The sequence below is a fragment of the Zalophus californianus genome, chromosome 1 (assembly GCF_009762305.2).
Source record: "Zalophus californianus isolate mZalCal1 chromosome 1, mZalCal1.pri.v2, whole genome shotgun sequence".
Taxonomy (NCBI): Eukaryota; Metazoa; Chordata; class Mammalia; order Carnivora; family Otariidae; genus Zalophus; species Zalophus californianus.
Genome location: NC_045595.1, coordinates 69,567,611 through 69,573,820, shown reverse-complemented (window position 1 = coordinate 69,573,820; position 6,210 = coordinate 69,567,611). Strand labels below are relative to the sequence as shown.

Here is a 6,210-nt window from a genome sequence, read left to right as displayed (position 1 = left end):
GGAGGGGTGTGGGTTCCAGAGACCACAGAGAAGACAGGTAGCCAGTGACCTGGTGCCAGTGTCCGAGCAAATGGACATAAAAGGAAGTAGAGACACTATAAAGAAATGTGAGAAAAACATCTAAAGGAAAAGCAGATTATAAAAGGCCATTGAGGCAATTTTTTGGCGTGACTGAAAAGTGCACTTGATATAATGAGGTAAATTAAACAGACCAGGGATGTGGTGGAGTTGCTTCTGAGCAAAGTGTTCTATGGACTTTGTCTGTCAAGATACCTTCTTCTAAAACATTGCTTAAGATGTGAGGGTAAATGGAGAGAGAGTGCTAGATCACCTTCCCCCCACCTCAGAAGCCAGGGGTTTATTTCCAAACCTTTTTCTTTTCCTCATTTCACCAAGAAATAAATAAAATAACTCACCCCAAAGCAGTGTGCTGGGCTACTTATCAAGAGCTTGGAAACACCAAGACAGAGATCCTAACATATAAATGCAGTGTTATCCAAAACTGACCTGTTTTATATAACTACTAAACTGCTTGGTCAAGAGACTGCATTCAATTCAGAGCCCTTACATAAAACATTTGCCACTATGTTCTAAAGACCCTGCTCTTGATGGGGTGAGAAGGGGATCTGGCTTCTGGGTCGGTGGTCTCTCAGATTGCTAGGCTGGCAAATGGTACCCCTGTCCTCTGTGTGCCTCCCAAAGCCCCAGACACTGTCAAACAGGACCATTTCTATAGGACCTTGAAATAGCTAAACTGTCCATTCTCACCAATCAGGGCCACTCAACTTGGGAAAAAAAGACACTTCATTAAAAACAGCTTAGACTATCTTAAAACAGACCTTACACATGACCCCCCCACAAACACACATTTTGTGTGAGCTTTTCCTTTTATCCCTAGACCCCCGAACCTATACCCTATTGACCGTAAGCTTCATTTGCCTTAAGTCTGCCACTGACCTAATATTTTTCTTTTTACCCTTTTTAACCAGAGGAGGTAGTATGTAATACTGTCCTACTGCATGTGTCCTCTTGTGCATATATAAGCATGTAAATGTAACTTTCTTTAACTTGTAGTTAATACATTTTCCAACAAAGGTAGAGTAATCTAGTTGAAGAGGAGAAGTGGGGATTGTAGCAGGCAGGCGTTTCAATCACAAATTCTAAATTGCACTTCAGTTAATAATGAAATTCTTGCAGGAATTAGCTGCAAACTTGTACTCAGGAATCGAATTTGAAGAGTTGTCCATATCGATTTGTGAAGTGTAATGGTACTTCTCGTGATCAGAATGCTGTGGATTTGCTGCCTGCAGAGAGAGTGGGACAACAGAGCAGAGCAGTCTGTCCTCGGGGAGCCTGAGCTGTGCTGAAACAAATAGCCCCCACTAACAACCAGTAGGGGGTCCAGGAGCCCAGTTATTATGTACACTGATTCTTACTGGAGTATGATAAAGACCTGGCTTTATTTTATTACATATATAAATGCATTATTTTATGTCTATACAGATATATTCATATACACATATGTGCCTACATTTACATAGTTATATATATACATATGTATAGCGTCCACTTCTTATATACATATATATTACAAGATCCATTCTTTCATTAAAAACAGCTTTTTCAGTGCCAGGAGCTTCTCATATGTAATTTCTGTGTCTCTGAAAATCATTTTCAACCAAGACAATAACATAAATTCTAGAATTTACTGAATGGATAAGTCTTTGAAGTGAACATATCTGCTTTATGTAATAACATAAAATCTGATTTCTTTTTTATATTTAATTAGAGTTTAACTCTAATCTTTCTTCAAAGAAACCAATGAATAGGGGTGCCTGGAGGCCTCAGTTGGTTAAATGTCTGGCTCTTGGTTATGGCTCAGGTCATGATCTCATGGGTCATGAGGTCAAGCCCCACATTGGGTTCCATGCTCAACAGGGAGGCTGCTGGGGATTCTCTCTCCCTCTCCCTCTGCCCCTCCCCCCAGGCATGCGGATGCATTCTGTCTCTAAGATAAATAAATCTTTAAAAAAATGAATAATTTATATTTAAATAAAAATATTTTTGAACAGTTATCTTGGTCCCTACTAACTTCATCTTAATTCTTCAAAGTCCCCAGGATGCCCCCCACCTCCTGGGCTTCATTTTTCTGAGCACCCAAACTGTAACTGTCACTTTTTGAAAAGAGGGATTTACCTTGGGGATTCTTGGGAGAATATTGCTATTATACTCATCTAACTGTCACCAGGGATGGAGTGAATAGTGTCAAGCTGGACTTAAATGAAAAGCGTTATCACCTAAACTATCAGAAAATTGTAGGTTGCGCTGTGAAGAAATGCGGGGCATTCTCCTACCATAACAAGCCCGACTGGTCCCTCCTAGTGCAGATGATCTCGTTTCAGCTGGGTAATTATCTCCTTTGGACAGGTGATCATTCCTCTTTACTCTTGTGTTGCTAATTTTTTTTCCAACCTAACATTTTAGTAGAATACTTCCTCCAGGCAAGAGTGAAACATGCATAGTTTGTCGTGAGATGCGAGTTGGAAAACAAGAAAAGCAAAGGAAACCCTCCTAGGATCACAGTGTACAAGGTGAAAGAGGAAAATGCCCTTATGTGGACTTCAATGAAAAGAAGAGAAAAATGCTGGCAGGTAGAGTCCCAGAGAGAGAGGGTTCCCTTCACCTTCAGCCTTTGCTTTTCCTAATATCTCCCCCCATTGTTCTTTCCACTTGTCCAAACCCCATTTCCCCGTGTCTGTGTCAGCCCCTCGCCCGCTGCCAGCACAGGGAGTGGTCCCTCCCCTAACTGGCACTTAACCCTCTGTACCTGGTAGGTTCCTGAGCCTGTTTTCTGTGATTCTTGAATTCCTATGAAACTTTTCCCATCTACTCCGCCTGCCACATTAAGGCAGGGATGCTACCTCACCTGCCTTTATATAGCTCTTGCACAGAGTAGACAATAAATGCATTGAATTTAGTAAAGGATCTCATAAATGAAACAGATGTTCCCCGGTCCCCTCACTCAGTGTAGCTTTCTTATTCAGCAAAGAATTGGTTCATGACTGTGACATGAGCTTGCTGTCTCCTCCCCAGGAGCCAAGCCTGCATCTTCCTGTGTCCCCCTGCATCCCTAACATAGGCCAGGCACACCAGAGATTTTCAGAACCTGCTCACTAAATGGAAAGGCAGAGAAAGGGACACTTTCTTGATGCTTCAGCCCCAGTTGAAGTAGCTGCAACTGCAATCTCAGTGCCCTGAGCCTAGGCTGGCCTGGCTTCCTGCTGGGCCAGACCTGCAGGGACAGTCAGAATTCTTTAAAGCAACATAACTGAAATGTTGCTGGATCATGAAACAGCGCAAGATAACCAGGTGCAGGCTCAGCTGCCCTCCCCATTTAGGAATGCTGGGAGGTAGCCAACCTGTATCCACCACCCACAAGAAAGAGGAAACATTTCAAATCTACTTTTTTTTCTATTTTTCTTATTTTTAACCCTCAAGTCTGTCTGTTCCTGGGGCTCTTGAACTGTAGTTATTTTGCTTGTTACTTTTTGTTGACCCAGTAAAAATACCCCTAATGTAACCCCCTCCACCGACCCCCAGCCTTCCAAGGATCTGCCTTTTTCACCATCTGCAAGTGGGATTGGACTGGGGGAGGGGCACTCTCAGCAATCTTGCAGGTATCCTTGCAACCAGCCCTGCCCACTGGGGAGTAGGCGAAGTCAAGTGCTTGGGTGCAGGATTCCTGGATGTGGTCTCCTGGCTTGCTGATGAATTAACTTTCTCTAATACCGCAGTGTGAAACTGCTACAGTATTTAGTCGATACTGTAAATCCTAGTTAAGAAAAATGTTCATTTTTGCTCTCATAGCTGAATTTAAAGTTTCTTTCTCTAGATGTGCCCGCTGTTAGATGTGCCTGCTGTTTTATGTTGTTGTAATTCAGCCATATGCTATTTTGTTTTTATTCTCCCTCTCCAATGTCCACTCACACACAGAGAGCTCTTTTGTGTTTGTATGCGTGTATGTTTAATTTACACAAGTAATACTGTTCTTGTTCATGTTCAAGTGATCATACACTTTTTTAAAAATTTTTTTACCTAGCACTCTACTCAAAAACCCCATTTGTGTTACTTTGTGTACATATAGTTCTTTGCATCTATAATATAGAGCTAGGGGTGGACTTGCTGGACCATATATGAGCATCCTTTCTTTCAGTCAATACTGGTTGATTGTTTGACAGTGTGACGGCAGCGGCTTAATCCCCCCACAGTGGTCCGTGAGGGTTCTTGGCTCCTGCACAATCTTGTCAACATGGAGTATTCCCTACCTTTCTGTTTGCCAGGCACTTTATATCCATTCTGGTGGGTGCAAGGTAGTATTTCACTGTAAATTCATTTTGCATTTCTCGGCAAATTAGTGCTTTTGTGAATTTCCTGTTTATAACCTTTGCTCATTCTGTTGGTATTCCGGGCTGATTTGCGGATAGTGCTGATATATTCTAGATATTTATATGTGGATCTAAAGATGGCAAATATTATCTCCATGCCTGTCATGTTTGTTGACTTTGTCATATCCTTCACCGACCAGAAAATTATCAACTGTTTGTCTTTGGTTTGTACTTTGAGAGCTTTGCTTAAGAAGCCTTTCCCTAATCCCTGGTCATAAAGAACCTCCTACAGTGTGTCCTTTTCACTTCATTTTCGAAATGTCATCCTGTAAATCTTTGGCACACATTTATTTCGGTTTCTTTAATTTTAATTTTGAGTCCAGCACAAATCTTGAATATAGACTTAACGTGTTTGCGATGGGACCTAGCAAGCAGTACATGCTGAGCATTGGGTAATTTGGCCAGAAGTAAGTCAGCATCCATCATTTCATTTACCAGTGGTTCTCAAAATGGCGAATTACCTGGGAGCTTGGTAAAAAGCAGATTCTTGATCCCTGCCAAAGATCCTACTTCATTAGGTCTGGGATGGGGCTCTGGAATCTGCTTTTTACCCACTTTGAGATGATTCTGATGCAGGGGGTCTCTAGCTAGTACCTTGAGGGAAACTACCTTAGCGTTCAGTTAGGGCAGGTGCATCACTTTAAGAAACACCAGCCACAACAATCCACATAGGGGACTTTGAGCAGAGGGAATGTAATGGAGAATTTACCTGCCACCCCAGTCCAGCCTTTGGGCACTGCAGTCATTGGCGTGGGGGTGGTCCCGGGTATGAGGAAGTAAGGCTTCTATCCCCAAGAGTTGTTGAATATTCTATACCCCTAGCTCTTTTCACACTAACGCTGACTTTCTAAAGGGCACTGGAAACCAGGAATGGGTTTTTAGAGGCCATTACCACCCTAATTAACACCTCTCCTCTTCTTTTAAAGGTGCCCCCTGAAGTAGTAATGGAAATGTGAGATCTTGGGAGAAAGCACCTTCCCAAGGTCCCACTTTGCTGCATTATAAAGGGAAAAAAGTAAGAACCAGAAAGACCTGGCAATTAAGATCCATGGACAGTTTCCAGGCTTTAAAAAATGGCAGTAAGATATAATTACCTTAAATTACTGAACTCAAAACTTGTTCCAGAACACGGCCGACGTGGCTTCTTTCAGGGCTGGGTCTCTCAGGATCAGTTCAGAAGCATATTCCCCCTCGAGAAGGATTCTTGTCCAGGACAGGGGCAGGCAGAATTTGTGCTCAGTGCCCAGCCTGGGTCATGCGACTGGGCCAGGTTTGTGCATGGTTCCCTCAGTCCCAGAGACCCTGGAGGAATTTATGCTATGTGTATGAGGCTCCTGGGGACCCAGCCACTCTCTGGCTCTTGGAGAATGTGCTGTGATTCCAACAGTTGACTCGTATTAACATGTTTGTCATCGTTACCAGGGTGGTAACAGTGATACCCTGTGGATTCATATAGGATGGTTTACACAGGACTTTCCCCTAGATTCTCTCATAATAATAATGGCTGCTTTTTGTCGCGTGCTCGCAATGAGATGGGGATGCTTTACATACATTACCTTTAATCTCCCCCCCGCCAAGAAATCTGTGTTTCTATAGTTGGAGAGACAGAGACTCAAAACCACTCAAATTTCCTTTAAGCCACATAACCAGCAAGCAGCAGAGCTGGAATCAGAATTCAAGTAGCAGATTCTCCAGTCATATACTATGTATTCAGTAATTTAAAGAAAGTGCAAGTTTATATTTGTCTCAACCATTAACATTTAAA

General features: G+C 42.6%; 1 protein-coding gene across 6 annotated transcripts in view; it reads left to right on the top strand.

Moving 5' to 3' along the window:
• Nucleotides 1–6,210, top strand: part of ULK4 (unc-51 like kinase 4) — a 604,302-nt gene that overhangs the window by 541,538 nt on the left and 56,554 nt on the right. The gene's annotated exons all lie outside the window — the stretch shown is intronic.